The sequence below is a fragment of the Chiloscyllium punctatum genome, chromosome 6, assembly GCF_047496795.1.
Source record: "Chiloscyllium punctatum isolate Juve2018m chromosome 6, sChiPun1.3, whole genome shotgun sequence".
NCBI lineage: Eukaryota > Metazoa > Chordata > Chondrichthyes > Orectolobiformes > Hemiscylliidae > Chiloscyllium > Chiloscyllium punctatum.
Window position 1 is genome coordinate 94,418,511 of NC_092744.1, and position 20,151 is coordinate 94,438,661.

Genomic DNA, 20,151 nt, shown 5'->3' on the forward strand with positions numbered 1-20,151 from the left:
TTGTATAGGTATGTGAGGAATAAAAAGATGATTAGGGTAGGAATAGGGCCAATCACAGACAGAATGGGAAGATGAGTGTTGACCCTGTGGAGATTGGAGAGATGCTAAATGAACATTTCTCATCAGTTTTCACTCAGGAAAAGGAGAATATTTTGGAGGAGGAGAATGAAGTATGAGATATTAGACTAGAAATTATCAAGGTTAGTTACGAACACGTGTTATCAATGATGGAAGGAGTGAAAATAGACAAGTCCCCTGGGCTGGATGGGATTTATCCGAGGATTCTCTGGGAAGCTAGGGAGAAGGTAGCATAGCCTTTGGCTTGGATATTTGAGTTGCCATTGTCTGCAGATTTGGTACCAGAGCACTGGAAGATTGCAAATGTTGTGCCCTTGTTCAAGAAGGGTAGTAGAGAGCCTTACTTCTTTTGTAGGAAATGTTTAGGAAAGGATTATAAGAGATAAGATTTATAATCATCTGGCAAACATCAATTTGATTTCAGATAGTCAACTTGGCTTTGTCAAGGGCAGGTCATGTCTCACAAACCTCATTGAGTTTTTTGAGAAGGTCACCAAGCATGTAGATGAGGGTAGGGCATTTGACATGGTATACATGGACAAAAGTAAAGCCTTTGACAAGGTTCCACATGGTAGGCTGTTGGAAAAAATGCAGAGCCATAGAATTGAGGGTGATCTAGCAGTTTCGATTAGAAACTTGCTTTCTGAAAGAAGGCAGCGAGTGGTGGTTGATGTAAAATATTCAGCCTGGATTCCAGTTACTAGTCACGTGTCACCAGGATCTATTTTGGAACCACTGCAGGGAGAGGTGAATGGATTAGGAAATTTGCAGATGCCACTAAAGTCAGTGTAGTAGTGGACAGTGTGGAAGAATGTTACAGGTTGCAAGGGGACATGGATAAACTGCAGAATTGGGCTGAGAGGTGGCAAATAGAGTTCAATGCAACTAAATGTGAGGTGATGCACTTTGAGAAGAATAACAGGAAGGCTGAATACTGGGTCAATGGAAAGATTCTTGGTAGTGTGGTGTGCAGAGGGATCTTTGAGTCCATGTACATAGATCCCTGAAAGTTGCCACCCAGGTTGATAGTGCTGTTAAGAAGGCAAACGGTGTGTTAGGTTTCATTCGTGGAGGGATTGAGTTCCGAAGTTGATATACCATACTGCAACTCTACAAAACACTGGTGCAGTCACACTTGGAATATTGTGTTCAATATTCCTCTAGCTTATCTCTCCATGCTTCAGGCTCTCTGCCTTTATACCTGATGAAGGGCTTTTGCCCGAAACGTCGATTTTACTGCTCCTCGGATGCTGCCTGAACTGCGGTGCTCTTCCAGCACCTCTAATCCAGAATCTGTACCCGACCACATCACTTTGCCCCACAATCGTGGTATCTGGTTGTACAGAAGGAGGAGTGGCACAGTCTGTACTGAGATGCACTGGGGCCCTGAAACACATGGTAAAGACTGAAATCACCAGAGCATTGAGAGCCCCACCACATTGTTTGCATGTTCTATTGTTTATACACTGTTCCTGCCTTCCCTTGTTTTTTCTTAATCAAGTTGTTATTATACACACCTGCACAAGCTGTGAAATGAACTCAGCCCTCTCGATCCAAGATTCAGGATATTTTCACCACATCACAAGGCATCGACTCTAACCTCCCCTGTTCCTTAGCCGACTGAGTCGCGCCTGAATCAACTCCGCAATTGGGAGGAAGGGGCGGAACAGGAGGACCGAGCAGCAGCCGGTCGGCTAACCAGAGTGAGTTAGGAGCGGGGCCAAAGCATTCTCGGGAGTGAACGCTTCAGGATTGGTCAGAAAGCAAACTATTTTGCAGGATTGATCATTCTCACTACATAGTGGAGCATTCAACCTTTCTCATGAATCAATGTGAGATTTTTACAAAATAGTTGAGATGTAAATCTGATAACGTACATTAGGGAGATTTAAACAATCCTTGGATAAACACATGGGTGATTTTGCAAAAGTTTAGGGGGACGAGCTGAGAATAATTCACAGGTCGGCGTGAATAATTCACAGGTCGGTTTACACAATGCGAGTAAGAAATTTATTTTCAAACTCCCAGAACGATTGGTAATTTACATACCTGGCTAGTATGGTTAAATTGGACCGAACAATCTATTTGTATACTAATGATCTCAATGACTGTAACTCGACAGAGCAACTGTTAATGACTAATATTTCACCCATGACCCTGTGCAGATATGAATATTCTCTATAAACTCACCGATAATCTCAGACGCACGCGCGGTTTGGTTTCTATGTGGAGCATGCGCAGTGTCACATTGATCAGGACACCGAGAGAGAGACATGGAGCGGCTTTCTCCGGCAGCGGCTGCGATCGGATTCAGAGAGTCACGCTTAGAGCCGGTGTGAGGGAGCCTCGCTGGGAAAAAGGAGCGGAGAGAATTCACAATTTCCTGGATACAGGTTAAAAATAACTCGAAAAAGACCCTCCAGGCCCGGGTAAGGAGGTGGCGGTCTCTGATAAGGGAAGGGGCCCAGGGTCACGGCCGCCATTTGTTTGAGGGAAGAGGGAGCGCGGTCCTGAGGGCCGCCATCTTGAGAAGGTCAAGGTGCAGGAGGGCGGGGCTCTCGGGGTCTGTAGAACAATCAGAGGAAAGGGAAGCCCAATTGTTATTGATTAATCCCACGAACACAGCTTCACTGGGCGATCCTGCGGGAATATCCTCTCTCAGTCCTCCTGGGATGTTTCACCCAATCAGAACCAGCAGCTCTCCTCCTCTCTCAGCTCCCCTTCTGTCCTTCCTGCAGCATCTGTCCCCTGGAACATTGAGCTGCCTGTCCTGTCCCTCCCTCAGCTGTTGTTTCTGTAAACCCTGTGATATCCCAGTCCCATCTTTGATTACTTCACTAAAGACAGGAATGCACTCGATGGATTTTTCTTAACATCAGCAATTGTTTAATACTCACTTACAGGTTTTTAATTACATTGTTTTTGAAGCATTTACTTCACATTCAATCATTTGCAATGGTGGGATTTGAACCTGTGTCCAGAGAACACTTGCTGAGTTTCTGGATAAATTGTCATACAATAATGCCTCTAGGCCATCACTTCGCCTGCTCACAGTTTGTATATCCCAGTGCAACATGAATCAAAACTCTTTCTTCCAGCACAATTGTTTGACCCGGCATTCTGATGATGTGACTCGGTAACTTTCCATGTGGTATCCCTCACTGTGTGGGTCTAATTGCTGCCTCTGTCAGCGTCTCTCACTTTTGAAGCTACTCCAGATCATGAGCCAACAGAATTCTCCACTCCAGAGAGATGAGGCAACACAGGTCAGGATTTTCCAGATCTCTGTGGGCTCAGTGCCATTCTATATGTGTAACCCTCAAAGCATTCGTCTAATTGCCCATTCTGCCTATTTCTGTGTCCTCTACAGGTACTCATGAAGTTCCAGACTCAATAGACTTGCCAACTGCTGGTTGGGATGATGGTTGGTCAGCCAGAAAGACAAAGTCAGGGAGGTCGGGAGTCTTCAATAAATCCTGCTGCCAGGTAAGATCATTCCAGTGCACAGAGCAGAAAGTAATAATCACCACGCCTGCTGCAAGTTTTGTTGCAATGAGACAGCATCGGGAGTTCCCAGTTATCAGTCCAGGCCTGTGCTTTCTTAGGGAGCATCAGAACAACTGAGGGGAAAGCAGGCCTCCCACGAGAGGGTGGTAATGCAGCCTGGGATCTTTCTGTTCCCTATTCCCTCTCCAACATTGTATCTATGGCTTGTATTGAGGACCAGTGTCTTCAATCATTCTAACTCCTATAACAGTTCCTATCTCTGTCATCTCCTCCCCTCTCACCAATTATTTCACATATTTGAAACCTCCAGTCCAGATGACCATCTGTATCGCTGTAACTTGCTTCAGTCTCTACAACATGCCTTGTCTCGATAGTCTCCTCCTCCAATAACTGGAGACATAGGGTCTGTTTCTGTGTGGTATGACTCTTCGGCCGAGGTTTCCTAAATGGAATGAGTCGGGTTTGCCTGTGTTTGGCTCATATCCCTTCAAACCTTCTCCTCTCCATGTACCTGCCCGAGTGTCTTTTCCATGTTGTAATTGTACTTGTTTTTACCATTTCCTCTGGCAGTCCATTCCGTCTATGCACCATCCTCTGTGGATAATGTTGCCCCTCAGCTCCCTCTTTAAATCCTTGCTGTCTCACGTCACGTTTATGCCTCTATCTTTGGACTCACCTACCCTTGGCAATTCACCTTACTTAGACCATACATGGTTTCATAAACTTGTAGAAGGTCACCCCGTGGCCTCCTCTGCCCAGGAAAAATATTGACGACAGAGTTACCAATATCTCCAACTCATGTACTCAATGCTCTCACCAATGCTCTCACAAGTGTGCCAATTGCCGCTTTCAACACCCTGTCGCCCTGTGAAGCCAGTCAAAGGAACAATGTAACTGCACCCCTTGGTCTCTCTCTTTTCTACAACACTGTTCAGGGCCCAACCATTACCCGTGTTAGTCCTCCTTGGTTTGTCTGAACTAAATCCAACAACTGAATTAAACTCCATCTTTCATTCCTTGGCCCCTTCGTCTATCATTTTGGTCACATCTTGAGCAAACTCCAGTCAAGCTTGTGGGACATGTTTTCCCATGCACAAAGCCATGCTGGCTGTCCGTAATCAGGCCTTATCTTTCCAAATGCATGGACGGCCTACCTCTCAGAATGACCTCCAACAACAGACCCACCCTGATGTCTCGCTCATCAGTCTGTAGTTCCCTGGCTTTCTCTTGCAGCCTTTCTTAATTAATGACACAACATTATAATCATAGTTGGAGGCATACCGCACTCCGCACTGTTCAGTTAACGCTAACCATACTCTAAAACAGATCTCATCCCACCTGCCTGTTTCTGGATCATATCCCTTCAAACCGTTCCTATTTCTGTACTAATCTAAATGTCTGTTAAACATTGTAATTGTCCCCAGGTTCTTGGGAAGTTCATTTCACACACAACCCACCCTCTGTGTAACAATGTGCCTCTCAAGTCTTTTTTTTAAATGTCTCTCCTCTAAACTTAAAAATGTAGTGCCTTGTCTTGAAACTCCCCTGTCCATGGGAAAATACAACTCCCATTAACTCTATCTATCCCCCTCATGATTTTATAAACTTCTATGAGGTCATCTGTCAACATTCAGGTTTCAGTGAAAAATACCAACCTATTCAGCCTTTCTTTATACTGAAGCCTTTCGTACCCAGCCACATCCCAGTAAATCTCCTCCCAACCCTTTCCAACTTAATAATATCCTTCCTATAACTGGGCGACCAGAACTGGACACAGTATTCCAGAAGAGGACTCACCAATGGCCTGTATAATCTCAATGCGACTTCCCAACTCCTATATCCAAAGGACTGAGCAATGAAAGCAAGTGAGGCAAGCACCTTTTTTTAAACTATCCTGTCTCTCCATGTTACAAACTTCAAAGAATTATGTAGCTGAACCCTGAGGTCCCTCTGTTCTACAACACTGCTGAAGGTCTTGCCATTAATTGTATAAGCCCTACCCGGGTTTGTTGTACAAAATGCATTACCTCGCATTTATTCAGATTGAACTCCATCGACAGTTTTTCAGCCATTCACACCTTTCATCAGGATCCCTTTGTAATCCCAGAAAACCTTCTTCACTGTCCACAATCCCACCCTCCAGTCTAACAGCCTATCACACATGGCTCTCTATGATACAAATATCTCTGTTAGGGGCCCTACAATTTCTTCACCAGCTTCCCACAATGTCCTGAGATCCATTTGATCAGGTCCTGGGGATTTATCTACCTTTGTGTTTTAAAACCTCCAGCACCTCCTTTTCTATAATGTGGACTCATTTCAAGACGTTGAGTCATAGAGATGTACAGCACAGAAACAGGCCCTTCGGACCAACTCCTGCATGACGTTTCTCGTCACATTTGCCACAATTTTGCCAATATCCCTCTGAACCTTTGCTATTCATACACCCATCCACATGCCTTTTAAATGTATTTCTATCAGCCTGCACTATTTGCTCTGGCAGCTTATTCCATCCACTCTGCGGGAGCCAGTTGTCCTTTAGACCCCTTTGAAAAGTTTCCCTCGCCTGGGGAAATGACCTTGTCTATTGACCCTGTCGATGCCCACCATGATTTTAAACACCTTTTATCAGGTAACTCCTCAGCCTCCCATGTTCAACTGAAAACAGCCCCAGCCTATTCAGGCTTTTCCCTGAAGCACAAACCCTCCAACCCTGGCAACATCTTTGGTCATTTCTTCTGAACACTTTCATGTTCCACAACATCCTTCCGATGGCAGTGAGACCAGAATTGCACACATTATTCCAATAGTGGTCAGGCCAAACACTGTTTAGTTTCTTGAGCGCCCCAGTCTTTATCCACACTAAGTTCCAAAGTGAAATATTTGTTTTGGATCTTGTAGTTTCACACATTGTTGCCTTCATTGATTATTAAGGAGACCGGGTTTGTCCCGAGCTCTTCTTTTGCTCTTAATACACTTGTAAAGTCTCTTTGGATTCTCCTTAACTTTCTCTGCCAACGCTATCTCGTGTCCCCTTTTTACATTCCTGATTTCTATCCTAAGTGTATTTCTACAGCCCCAATGCTCCTGAAGGGATTCCCTTCAGGAGAATCAGTTATATCAGTTATATCTGACATGTGACCCCCTTTTTCTTGACCACAGCCTCGAAACTCAGCCAGTGTTTCCTAATTCAGTCAGCATTCAGCTGCACACTAACAAGAACACACTGGCGCTGAACGCTCCTTTTATCTCGATTTTAAAATATTCCTACTTGCCAGATTTCCCTTTATCTGCAAATACTCTCCCCTGATCTACTTTAAAAATTCCTGTCTAATACTATCTTGCTCCATTGAATAACTTTAACTTGTGGACCAGGCCTGTCCTTTTCCATCGCTATTTTCAAACTAATACAATTGTGGTAACTTTCCAAAGTGCTCCCCCACTAACACCTCAGTCCCGTTCCCTACCTTGGGGAGGTCAGGTTTGGCCCCATGCTCCAGTTGGGCCACTTACATAATGACTGGGAGTTTTCGGAACACACTTAACAAATTCCTTCTAACCAAATGCTTTACTTAGTAACAATCCCAGTCCAGGTTTGGAACGGTTAAGATCCCCTATCATTACAACCCTATTATTCTAAGAGATGTCTGAAATCTCCTGACATATTTGCTCCTTCATCTCCATTTGCCTATCGCTGTAGTCTGACCGTAGAAAACTAATGACCAATTTTTATTTCTCAGTTCCACTAATATCATTTAACTGGGTGATCCTACATGAATCCTCCCTCTAGTTACTGCTGGGATGTTTCACCCAATCAAACCCACCAGCTCTCCTCCTGTTTTGCCTCCTGTTCTCTCCTTCCTGTAGCATCTGTCTCTGGAACATTGAGCTGCTGGTCCTGTTGCTCCCTCAGCTGTGTTTCTGTAATATCTATGAGATCCCAATCCCATGTTCCCATCCATGCTCTGGGTTCATCTAACTTATCTGTTTGGCCTTTTGCATTGAAATAACTGCAGTTTAATCCACCACTTTTCCATAATTGTCTGCTATGTTCTTGCCTGCCTTGTCCACTTATATTCCTCTGTTGAACCTATTTACCAGCCTCAACTTTCTTTCTGGCCTTATGACTCTTTGGGGTCACACAGCCCTGCCAGACAAGTTTAAATCCTCTCGAGCAGCTCCAGCAATGTTCCCCACCAGGATGTGGGTCCCCCTCCTGTTCCCAGTTCAGGTGTGTTCCCCACCCTGTCTACCTGTGCTGACAACTTCAGACATCCAGGGACTTGCCCACCAATGTCCCTGTATTCCTCAGTACTCCAGGAGGACCTAACATTCATGATGTATATCATTCATTTATTAGACTTCCCACAGTGCATTACCTCACAGTGACCAGAAGTAAACTCTGTCTGCCATAACTCTGCTCAGTTTATCATCTGATCGATATCAGACTGCAGCCTGAGTCCATCCCCCTCACTGTGGACAACACCCTCACCTTTCATGTTATCGGCAAACCTACTAATGTTACCGTCTGCTTTCACATCCGAGTGATTAATGTCCATAATGAACAGCAATGGCTCCTGCACAGATCCCTGTGGTACATCCGCTGGGCAAAAGCTTTCAGTCACAAAACCAACCCTCCACCATGTGTGGAGCCAATTTACCAACTGACCTTGGATCCCATGGGATCTTCCCTTTTGGACCAGCCTTCCGTGTGGGACCTTGTCAAAGACCTGAATGAACTCCATATAAACCATATCATCTGCACGGCCCTCATCAATATCAGAGGACAGTCGTCTAACAAATCCATACAGACAATCCCTAATGAAATTGCGGGGGGAATCCGTTTTTGGTGGATACATTCTTCCTCTTTTTGCGGTTCTGGTGTACTGCAGTGTGTTGTGGCCCTTTTGAACAGTGTCTTGATGCAACTTCTTTTGTGTGTGTTGAGGTGGTTGCTTTCATAGATCAGGACTTGGTCTGTGTGTGTTGCTTTCCTGTATACCTTTGTGGTGAATTCTCCATTCGGTGTTCTCTGTACCGTCACGTCTAGGAATGGGAGTTGGTTGCCCTTTTCTTACTCTCTTGTGAATCGGATTGCGGTGAGTGTGGCGTTGATGATCCGGTGTGTGTTCTCTATTTCTGTGTTTTTAATGATTACAAAGGTGTCCTCCACATATCTGACCCCGAATTTGGGTTGAATTTGCAGTAAGACTGTTTGTTCTAATCTTTGCATTACCACTTCTGCTATGAGTCCAGAGATGGGTGAGTCCATGGGTGTGCCGTTGATTTGTTCATATATTTGGTTGTTGAATGTGAAGTGTGTTGTGAGGCACAGGTCCAGTAGTTTCAGTATGCCGTCTTTGTTGATAGGTTCAACGTCCTGTTGTCTGTTCTGTATGTCCAGCAGGTTGGCTATTGTTTCTCTGGCTCGGGTTTTGTCGATAGAGGTGAACAGTGCCATTACATCAAATGAGACCATAGTTTCTACCTTGTCTATGAGTATATTTCTGATGATGTCCAAGAATTCCTGTGTTGACTGTACAGAGTGTCTGGATCCGCTGATCAGGTGTTTCAGTTTCTGCTGTAGTTCTTTAGCCAGTTTGTGTGATGGTGTCCCTGGTAGTGATACGATGGGTCTGAGTGGGATGGCTGGTTTGTGCACTTTATGTAGTCCATAGAATCTGGGGGTGTTGTTGGTTTCAGCTTTCATTCCCTGTCGGTCAAACCTGGTTATCTGTCCGTTTTTTATTGTAGGTTTCTCAGTGTGTTGTTTATCCTATTGGTGAGCTGCGGGGTGGGGTCAAACTCCACGCAATTTCATCCACAGATGCCTCAGGGAAAGACAACGGAATGAAGACATGCCACGACCCAAAGGACTAGCCACACTACCATATATCAGGAACATTTCCGAACTGACAGCCAGACTACTGCGACCACTAGGACTCATAACAGCACACAAACCAACAGCCACTCTCAGACAACAACTCACCAGGACGATGGACCTGACACCCAGCATAAGCAAAACCAATGTAGTGTACAAAATCCCATGCAAGGACTGCACAAAACACTACATAGGACAAACAGGAAGACAGCTAACGGCCCGCATCCATGAACACCAAACTGGCCACGAAACGACACGACCAGCTATCCTTAGTAGCCACACATGCAGATGACAAGCAACGTGAGTTCGACTGGGACAACACTACTATTATAGAACAAGCCAAACAGAGAACATCCAGGGAATTCCTCGAGGCATGGCACTCATCCACAGATTCAATCTATAAGCACATCGACCTGGACCCAATATACTGGCCACTACAGCGGACAGCTGGATATGACAACCGCAAGCGGCAGATACAAATCACTATAAATCCCGGAGGAAAGATCACAGAAGCGCTTCACAGGAGGCTCCCAAGCACTGAGGATGTCACCTAGATAGGGGACGAAACGTCTGCAACACAAATTCCCAACTCGGCGAACAGAACCACAACAACGAGCACCCGTGCTACAAATCTTCTCCCAAACTTTGAAGCCCTTTAGACTCTACTAAGCTCAGTCATGAACAAGCCACCATCTCTCTATTTCCTTTGCCTTGTTCAGTGTCTGCAACTTTCGCTGTATCTTCCAGTAAAGTTCTTTAGATACTGCAGGTCTGCCGAGCTCCCCAGATAACCTGTTTCATCCCCTACAGCTCCCTCAATCACTGTAACACCCTCTGCTCTGTCTAATCCTCCCCTTTCCCACTGTCTTCCAGGCACAACGGCGATCCTGTAAGAGAGCAGTGTGGAATGGGATGTTATAAATCTCAGCTGAGGCTTGAGGCCTACCATTACCTGGGAATCACAAGGGGAGAGAAGCTGAGAGAGAGCAGCACAAAGTGGGAGAATATAAATCAGCAGCGAGGGTCAAGGCCGACTGGGACTTGGCGTTGGATATAAAGCAGAGCAGGAGGCTCGAAATCAGCTCTGAGTCACAGAGGGAGTGACCGTGTGAGGGAGCAACTTGGAGCAGGAGCTTGAGGCTGACTCACACCTGGGAGAATATAAATCAGCCCTGAGGATCGAGGCCTAGTTGTACCTGGGAGTCACAGAGACGGTGACACTGTGAGGGCGCAGACTGGAGTGAGAGCTGGATAATTACATGTCCGAGGAGACACATCACTGTGTGTGCACGTGTCCCTCCATTGTTCTGTGTTTGTGTGTGTATGCGTGCGTATCCCCTTCCCTCGCTGTGTGTGTGTAAATCTCCTCACTTGTGTGTTTGTACCTCCCTTGCTGTGTGTGAGCATGTCCCTCCTTCACTATGTGTGTGAGCATATCCCTCCCTCACTGTGTGTGTGCATGTCCCTCCCTCGCTCTGTGTTTTTGTTTGTGTGTGCGTATGTCTGTGTGTCACCATCCCTCACTTTGTGTGTGTGTCCCCGCTCGCTTTCTGAGCAATGTCCCACCCTCGCTGTGTCTGCGTGTCTCAACCTTCTTGTGTGTGTGCGTGTCCAACCCTCGCTGTGTGTGTGTGCGTGTGCCCCTCTTGCAGTGTGTGAGGGTGTCCTCTCCTCGCTCTGTATGTGTGTGTATGCATATCACTCACTCACTGTGTGTCTGTGTGTCCGTCCCTCGCTGTGTGTGTGTGTGTGCGTGTGCGCGTCCCTCTCTCACTGTGTGCGCGTTGCACTTGCTTTGTGTGTGTGTCCCTCCCTCGCTGTGTGTGTGTCCCTCCCTCGCTGTGTGTGTCTGTGTCCCTCCCTCGCTGTGTGTGTGTGTGTGTGTCCCTCATCGCTGTGTGTGTGTGTGTCTGCGTGTCCCTCCATCACTTTGCGTGTGTGTGTCCCTGTCCCTCACTGTGTGTGTCCCTCCCTCGCCGTGTGTCTGCATGTATCCCCCTCACTGTGTGTATGTGTGTGTCCCTCCATCGCTTTGCATGTGTGTGCACCCTCTCAATTTGTGTGCACATGCCCTACCCCTTGCGGTGTGTGTGCTTGTCCCTCCTTCACTGTGTGTCCCTCTCTCGCTATGTGTGTGCGTGTCGCTTCCTCGCTATGTGTGTGTCCCTCACTCTCTGTGTATGTGCGCATGCATGTCCTTTCCTCACTGACTGTGCATGTCCTTCCCTCGCTGTGTCTGTGTGTGTGTCTCTTCGCTGCGTGTCCCTCCCTCACTCTGCATGTGTGCGTTCCTCCCTCACTGTGTGTGTGCGTGTCCCTCCTGCTGTGCGAGTGTGTGCTTGGCCCTCCCTCGTTGTGTGAGCATGTGTCTCCCCCCTCGCTGTCTGGGCGTGTGTCCCTCTCTTGCTGTGTGTGTGTGTCTGTGTGTGTCTGTGTGTGTGTGTCACTCTCTCGCTGTGTCTGTCTGTGTTTGTGTGCTTTCTCATGCATGTGTCGCTCCCTCACTGTCTGTGTGTGCGTGTCCCTCCCTCGCTCTGTGTGTGCGTGTCTCTCCCTCGCCGTGTGTCTGCATGTATACCCCTCGCTCTGTGTGTGTGTGTGTTTGTGTGTGTGTGTGTGTGTGTGTGTGTATTTGTGCGTGTCCCTCCTTTGCTTTGCGTGTGTGTGCCCCCTCTCAATTTGTGTGCACATGCCCTCCCCCTCGTGGTGTGTGTGCTTGTCCCTCCTTCGCTGTGTGTCCCTCCCTCGCTGTGTGTGTGCGTGTCGCTCCCTCGCTGTGTGTGTGTGTGTGTCTCCCACGCTGTGTGTGTCCATGCTCCCTCCCTCGCTGCGTGTATCAGCGTGTCCCTCCCTCACTGTGTGTGTGTGTCCCTCGCTCTCTGTGTATGTGCGTGGGCATGTCCTTCCCTCGCTGTGTCTGTGTGTGTCCCTTCACTGCGTGTCCCTCCCTCGCTGTGTGTGTGTGTGTGTGTCCCTTCCTCGCTGTGCGTGTGTGTGTGTTCTCCCTCAACTTGTGTGTACGTCCCCCTTGCTGTGTGTGCGTGTCCCTCCTCACTGTGTGTGTGTGTGTATGTGTGTCCCTCCTCACTGTGTGTGTGTGTGTGTGTGTGTGTGTGTGTCCCTCCTCACTGTGTGTGTGTGTGTGTGTGTGTGTGTGTGTGTGTGTGTGTGTGTGTCCCCCTCCTCACTGTGTGTGTGTGTGTGTGTCCCCCTCCTCACTGTGTGTGTGTGTGTGTGTGTGTGTGCGTCCCTCCTCACTGTGTGTGTGTGTGTGTGTGTGTGTGTGTGTCCCTCCTCACTGTGTGTGTGTGTGTGTGTGTGTGTGTGTGTGTGTGTGTCCCTCCCTCGCTGTGTATGTGTGAGTTACTCCCTTGCTCTGTGTGTGTCTCCCTCTTGCACTGCATGTGTGTGTGTGGCCCTCCCTCGCTGTGTGTGCCTGAGTCTCCTCCTCACTGTGTGTGTGCGTGACCCTCTCTTGCTCTGTGTGTGTGTGTGTGTGTGTGTGTGTCCATGTCCCTCACTGGCTGTGTGTGTGCGTGCCCCTCTCTCGCTGTGTGTCTGTGTTTGTGTGCTTGGGCATGAGCGTGTCCATCCCTCTCTGTATGTACGTGTCCCCTCTTGCTGTGAGTATGTGTGACCCGTTTACAGTGTATGTGAGTGTCCTTCCCTCGCTGCGTGTGTGTGTGTGTGTGTGTGTGTGCCCCTTCCTTGCTGTGTGTCTATGCGCGTGTCCCTCCCTTGCTTTGTGCGTGTGTGAGTGTGCCTCTTGCTGTGTGTGCGTGTGTCACTTCCTCGCTTTGAGTGTGTATCCCTCCCTTGTTCTTTGTGCATATCCCCACCATTGTGTGTCCGCATCACCCCTTGCTGTGTGAGTGCCTGTCCCCCCTTGCTGTGTGTGCGTGTGTCCCGTCTCGCTGTGTGTATGTGCCCCCTCTCAATTTCTGTGCACATGCCATCCCCCTCACCGTATGTCTGCTTGTCCCTCCTTCCCTGTGTGTGCGCGTGTCCCTCCCTTGCTGTTTATGTGCGTGTCCGTCTCTCGCTCTGTGTGTTGGTGTATATCCCTCCCTCGCTGTGTGTGTGCATGTCCTTCCCTCCGTCTGTGTGTGTGTGTCCCACTCTCACTGTGTGTGTCCCCCTCTTGCTGTGAGTATGTGTGTCCCTTTTGCAGTGTATGTGAGTGTCCCTCCCTCGGTGTGTGTGTGTGTGTGTGTGTGTGTGTGTGTATGCATGCGTGTCAATTCCTCACTGTGCCTGTGCGTCACTCGCACGCTGTGTGAGTTTGTGTGTGTGTGTGTGAGTTCGTGTGTGTGTGTGTGTGTGTGTCCCTCCCTTGCTCTTTGTGTATATTCCCCTCGCTGTGTGAGTGCATGTCCCCCCTTGCTCTGTGTGATTGTGTCCCTCCCTCGCCGTGTCAGTGCCTGTCCCACTCACTGTGTGTGCGTGTCCCCTCACTTTCTGTGCACATTTCCTCCCCCCTCGCCGTGTGTGTGCTTGTCCCTCCTTCCCTGTGTGTGTGTCCCTCCCTCGCTGCATGTCTCAGCACGTCCCTCTCTCGCTGTGTGTGTGTGTATCTCTTCCTCGCTGTGTGTGTGTGTACGTGTTACATGCTCACAGTATGTGTTCTTGTGTCACCCCTTCACTGCGTGTCCCTCACTCGCTGTGTGTGCGCGTGTCTCTCCCTCGCTGTGTGTATATATGTGTGTATGTGCGTGTCCCTCCCTCTGTGTGTGTGTGTGTGTGTGTGTTTGTGTGTGACCCTCCCTTGCTGTGTGTGCATATCCCTCCCTGGTTGTGTGTGTGCGTGCGTGTCCCTCTCTTGCTCTGTGTGTGTGTGTATATGTGTACCTCTTGCTGTGCGTGTGTGTGCATGTGTCTCCCCCTCGCTGTGTTTGCGAGTGTCCCTCTCTTGCTCTGTGTGTGTCTGTGTTTGTGTGTCCCTGCCTCACTGTGTGTCTGCGTGTATCCCCCTCTCACTGTGTGTGTTTGCATGTCACTCCTTCACATTGCGTGTGTGTGTGTCCCCGTCCCTCGCTCTGTGTGTGTCCCTCACTCTCTCTCTGTGTATGTGCGCATGCATGTCTTTCCCTCACTGTGCCTGTGTGTGTGTCCCTTCGCTGAGTGTCCCTCCCTCACTGTGAGTGTACGTCCTCCCTCACTCTGTGCGTGTGTGTGTGTCCCTCTCTCGCTCTGTGTATGTGCGTGTCCCTCCCTCGCTGTGTATGTATGACTTTCCACGCTTGCTCTGTGTGTGTGTGTGTGTGTGTGTCCCTCTTGCTGTGCGAGTGTGTGCTTGGCCCTCCCTTGTTGAGTGAGCATGTGTCTCCCCCCTCGCTGTGTGTGTGCATGTCCCTCTCTTGCTGTGAGTGTGTGTCCCTCACTTGCTCTGTGTGTGTGCGTGTCCTTCCCTGCCTCACTGTGTGTGTGTTTGTGTGTGTGTGTCACTCTCTCACTGTATGTGTACGTTTCACTCCCTCGCTGTTTGTGTGTCCTTCGCTCGCTGTGTGTGTGAGTCCCTCCCTCGCTCTGTGTGTGTGTGTGTGTGTGTGTGTGTGTGTGTGTGTGTGTGTGTCCCCATTGCTGTGTATGTGCGTGTCCCTCCCTCGCTGTGTATGTGTGACTTTTCCCCCTTGCTCTGTGTGTGTTTGTGTGTGTTTGTGTGTATGTGTGTCCCTCCCTTGCTCTTTGTGTACATCCCCCTCACTGTGTGAGTGCATGTCCCCCCTTGCTGTGTGTGCCTGTGTCCCTCCCTCGCCGTGTCAGTGCGTGCCCCCTCTCACTTTCTGTGCACATTTCCTCCCCCTCGTCATGTGTGTGCTTGTTCCTCCTTCCGTGTGTGTGTGTGTGTGTGTGTGTGTGTGTGTGTGTGTGTGTATCCCTCGCTGTGTATGTGTATGTCTGTCCCTCGCTGTGTGTGCCTGTCCCTCCCACACTGTTTGTGCATGTCCTTCCCTCCCTAGCTCTGTGTGTGTGTGTTTGTGTGTGTCCCTCCCTCGCTGTGTGTGCATGTCCCTCCCTGGATGTGTGTGTGTGTGTATGTGTGACTTTCCCCCCTTGCTCTGTGTATGTGTGTGTGTGTCCCTCTTGCTGTGTGTGTGTCCCACCCTTGCTCTTTGTGTATATCCCCCTCACTGTATGTGCGCATCTCCCCTCGGTGTGTGAGTGCATGTCCCCCCTCGCTGTGTGTGCGCGTATCCCTCCCTCGCTGTGCCTGTGCGTATCCCCAGTCGCTGTGTGTGCGTGCACCCTCTCAATTTCTGTGCACTTGCCCTCCCCCTCGCCGTGTGTCTACTTGTCCCTCCTTCCCTGTGTGTGGGTGTCCCTCCCTCGCTGTGTGTGTGCATATCCCTCCCTCGCCGTGTGTGTGTGTGTGTGTGTGTGTCCCTTCCTTGCTGTGTGTGTGTACGTGTCATATCCTCACTATATGTGTTTGTGTGTCCCCCCCTTCACTGCGTGTCCCTCCCTCGCTGTGTGTGTGTGTGTGTGTGTGTGTGTAAGTGTGTCTCCTCCCATGCTGTGAGTGTGCGTGTCCCCCTTGCTGTTGTGTGTGTGTGCGTGTCCCTCCCTCGCTGTGTATGTGTGAGATCCCCCCCTTTGCTGTGTGTGTGTGTGTGTGTGTGTGTGTGTTTGTCCCTCTTGCTGTGCATGGCCCTCCGTCGCTGTGTGCATGTGTCTCCCCCTCGCTGTGTGTGTGTGTGTCCCTCTCTTGCTCTGTGTGTGTGTGTGTTTGTGTGTGACCCTCCCTCGCTGTGTGTGCATGCCTCTCCCTGGCTGCGTGTGTGCGTGTCCCTCTCTTGCTCTCTGTGTGTGTGTTTGTGTGTCCCTCTAGATGTGCACGCGTGTGTCTGGCCTTCCCTCTTGTGTGTGCATGTGTCTCCCCCTCGCTGTGTTTGTGAGTGTCCCTCTCTTGCTCTGTTTGTGTGGACCTCCCTCGCTGTGTGTGCATGTGTCTCACCCTCGCTGTGTGTGCGTGCGTGTCCTTCCCTCACTGTGTGTGTGCGTGTGCCTCCCCCCTCGCTTGTGTGTTTGCGAGTGTTCCTCTCTTGCTCTGTATGTGCGTGTTTCTGTGCGCGAGTTCCTCCCTCGCTGCATGTGTCTGTGTTTCTGTGCTTGCACATGTCCCTCCCTCACTGTGTGTGTGCCCCCCACTTGCTGTGAGAATGTGTGTCCCTCTAGGAGTGTATGTGCGTATCCCACCCTCGCTTTGTGTGTGTGTGTCCCTCTTGCTCTGTGTGCGTGTGTCACTCCCTCGCTCTTTGTTTGTGTGTGTATGTGTCCCTCCATTGCTCTTTGTGTATATCCCCTCATTGTGTGTGCGCATCCCCCCTCGCTGTGTGTGCGTGTCCCTCCCTCGCTGTGTGTGTGCGTGCCCCCTCTCAATTTCAGTCCACATGCCCTCCCCCTCGACATGTGTGAGCTTGTCCCTCCTTCGCGGTGTGTGCGTGTCCCTCCTTGCAGTGTATGTGCGTGTACCTCCCTCGCTGTGTGTCTGCGTGTATTCCCCTCACTGTAAGAGTGTGTGTTTGTCCCTTGCTCTGTGTTTGTGTGTATGTGTGCGTGTCCCTCCTTCGCTTTACGTGTGTGTGTCCCCGTCCCCCGCTGTGTGTATGTGCGCGTCCCTCCCTCGCTGTGTGTGTGTGTGTTCCTGTCCCTCGCAGTGTGTCTGTCTGTATTCCCCTCACTGTGTCTGTTTGCGTGTCCCTCCCTCGCTTTGTGTGTGTGTGCCCCCTCTCAATTTGTGTGCACATGCCTTCCCCCTCGCTGTGTGTGTGCGTGTCCCTCCCTCGCTGTGTGTGTGCGTGTCTCTCCCTCGCTGTGTGTGTGCGTGTCTCTCCCTCGCTGTGTGTGTGCGTGTCGCTCCCTTACTGCGTGTTTCAGCGTGTCCCTCCCTCGCTGTGTGTGTGCGTGTCGCTCCCTCACTGCGTGTCTCAGCGTGTCCCTCCCTCGCTGTGTGTGCATGTCCTTCCCTCTCTGTCTGTGTATCTGTGTGTGTTTCCCTTCACTGCGTGTCTGTGCGTGTCCCTCCCTCGCTGTGTGAGTGTGTGTGTGTATCTCCCTCGCTGTGTGCGTGTCCCTCCCACGCTGTGTATGTGCATGTCCCCTCCCTCACTGCGTGTCTCAGCGTGTCCCTCCCTCGCTGTGTGTGCATGTCCTTCCCTCACTGTCTGTGAGTGTGTGTGTGTGTCCCTTCGCTGCATGTCTGTGTGTGTCCCTCACTTGCTGTGTGTGTGCGTGTCTCTTTCCTGCTGTGTGTGTGTGTGTGTGTGTGTGTGTGTGTGTGTGTGTGTGTATGTGCATGTCCCTCCCTCGCTCTGTGTGTGCGCGTGTCCCTCCCTCGCTCTGTGTGTGCGCGTGTCCCTCCCTCGCTCTGTGTGTGCGCGTGTCCCTCCCTCGCTGTGTGTGTGCGCGTGTCCCTTCCTTGCTGTGTATGTGTGTCCCTTCCTCGCTGTGTATGTGTGTCCCTTCCTCGCTGTGTATGTGTGTCCCTTCCTCGCTGTGTATGTGTGTCCCTCCCTCGCTGTGTATGTGCGTCCCTCCCTCGCTGTGTATGTGTGTCCCTCTCTCGCTGTGTGTGTGTCCCTCCCTCGTTGTGTGTGTGTGTCCCTCCCTCGCTTCGTGTGTGTGTGTGTGTCCCTCCCTCGATTTGCGTATGTGTCCCTCCCTCACTGTGTGTCTGCGTGTATTCCCTCACTGTGTGTGTGTGTGTGTGTGTGTCCAAAATTTGCACCTTCAGTGAATTGGCCATCATAAATTGATTGTGGTATTCAGGAATGTGTGGTTTAAATAAGTTCACCATGAGAAATGCAGGGTTTAATGTATAGGTAGAGGGGTGGGTCTGGGTAGGATGCTCTTCAGAGTTTTGGAATGGACTGGTTGGGCCGAATGGCCTGGTTGCACACGATGGCGATTCTATTCAGGTTATCTTCCAGCACTGTCAACCATCCCCGTCTCTTACACCTTGCCTTATCCCCAGTATTCTCCTCAACACAGTAATCTCCTCCAGACTCTAAAACACTCCTTGCCTATGTAACCTTCTCCAGTCCTTACAAAGATCGATATGTCTGTCACCTCTTCCTGCTTTTAGAACCCTCCCTATAACTATTACCATTTGGTACAACACTCCCAATCATTGTTCCCTCTTGAAACTCCCATAAACATTTGTGTCTCTGAAAACTAATCTTGACTGTCTCAACTTCCCTTTGACAGTTACATGCTGAGACCTGCTCTATATCAGTGAAGAAATTAAGTCTTGGCAACAACTCGCTGTTATAATCTCCCTCCAGCCTTACAGCACTGAGGATCAGTAGAAGCTCTTTTCAACCCGACAGCCATCCCCGTGTCTGTAATCTCCTCCACTCCCCATAATACATTCTCTCTGAGCTCCTCTGTAGTCCACTAAACACTCCCTAACACTGTCTGTATCAGTATAACCTTCTCCAAAACACACAACCTTCTCTATCTGTGTAAATCCCTACACCGGACCCTATCCCTCTCAGCTCCGTCTAACAATACAACTCTCCATGTCTGTGTATTCACCTTCAGCCCCTACTCTCCTCCCGATCTGTGTAACCTTCTCCATGCATTTTTGCTTCAGTCTCTTCAACTGTCCCTGTCAGTGTAACCTCTTCCAGACGAGAAAACTCTCCTCTTTTTGACTTACTCAGACCACACAACCCTCACTATCTATAACCTACTCCTGTCTGAGAAACCTACTTCTGCAGTTGCTCCAACTCTCCATAAGCTCCTGCAGCTCTTACATCCCTCCCTATCTACCAAATCTCTTCCAGTCCCTAAACACCAACAGTCTGTGGAGACCCGACCACCATCCCTATCAGTGTAATCCTCTCAGGTCTCTGCAGTAATCCTGATCTGTCGAACTCACTCCATGCCTGTGCCTCTCCCAATCCGGTCCCTACAAAACCCACTATCTATTTAACACCCTCCTGTCACTATCACCCCCATGTCAATGTAAGCTCCTCCTGTGTCTCCACCATCTACCCATCTCCATAACCTTGTCCAGCTCTTACACCACTATCTGTTTAAACGTCACCCTCCTCTACAACTTCCTCCTGTTTGTGCTATGCTCCCTTATCTGTGAAACTGTTTCTGACCAAAATTGCTATCCCAGTCTCTGAAAAGAAATCCAGATTCCACAGCCTCCATAACCCCCAGAACCTAATCCTTCCTATGTCTATAAACATCGTTAGTCACGATACCCTGCATATCTCAGTTTGTTCTTCCAGTCGATACAAATATCTTTATCTCTGTAATCTGCTCAGCTCCCTAAAACAGTCCCTGTCTGTGATTCAGCCCTGGCCTACAAACATTCTTATCCCTGTAAACTTCTCTATCCCTCCCAACATTCCCAACTCCATGAACCCCTGTCAGCCCTACAGCTCTCCACATTTCTGTAACCTCCTGTGGGTCTATGGTCCTCCCTCCCTGTGAAATCACCTCCAGTCCCCCCATCCCTCCCAATCTGGGTCCTCTGCTCCAGATCAGGCCATTGCTGTCTCTGTAAACACCTCCACTCCTGACAACTCTTCCCATTTGTGTAACCTCGTTCAGACCCCATACTCTCCAGCTTCCTGAATCCTCTTCCTGCATTGCAACCAAAACCATGTTTGTGTAACAATCTCAAGTGCTTAAACCTCCCCAATTCCGTAACCTTTTGCAGTCCTAAC

The 20,151-nt window shown here is 49.6% G+C and overlaps 1 long non-coding RNA gene across 2 annotated transcripts in view; it reads left to right on the plus strand.

The window, feature by feature from the left end:
* Positions 1-3,145: 3,145 nt before the first annotated feature.
* Positions 3,146-20,151, plus strand: part of LOC140479199 (uncharacterized) — a 73,119-nt gene continuing 56,113 nt past the window's right edge. For both annotated transcript variants that reach the window (XR_011960973.1, XR_011960974.1), the window contains exons 1-2: positions 3,146-3,344; positions 3,449-3,564. This is a non-coding gene — a long non-coding RNA (uncharacterized lncRNA). The remainder of the gene's footprint in view (positions 3,345-3,448; positions 3,565-20,151) is intronic.